Consider the following 404-nt stretch of genomic DNA (forward strand, 5'->3'; position numbering starts at 1 on the left):
GCCGGTGCTGCACCTCCCCGCAGGGAGTATTCCGTAAGTGAGGCTGGTGGCGAGGGCTCATGTACCCAAAAGCGCACACGCGTGTCCGCGGTCTGGCGGGAGCCGGGAAGGGGCGGCCACGTGGCTGCCCAGCCCGGGGGCGGGGCCCACGCTTCTTGCTCCGCCCTCGGTCCCGCCCCAAGTTCTCGCTGGTACCCGGCACCGACACGTCAGGACTGTTGGATCCTGGCAGGTGAGTAAGATGAATAGCTCCCCCGGCGGCGGGCGGTTGTGTTTCCAGATGTTTTTGCTCAGAAAAAAAATCGTTGCTTTATGTCGGACACTCCCACCTGGTTGTCACTTTTGGGTGGTTTCGTTTAGATTGTATTTTTTAAAAAAATTTTAATTTACCCCTGCCAGGACGC

Source organism: Phaethon lepturus, unplaced genomic scaffold, assembly GCF_000687285.1.
Source record: "Phaethon lepturus isolate BGI_N335 unplaced genomic scaffold, ASM68728v1 scaffold7194, whole genome shotgun sequence".
In the NCBI taxonomy this organism is placed as follows: domain Eukaryota; kingdom Metazoa; phylum Chordata; class Aves; order Phaethontiformes; family Phaethontidae; genus Phaethon; species Phaethon lepturus.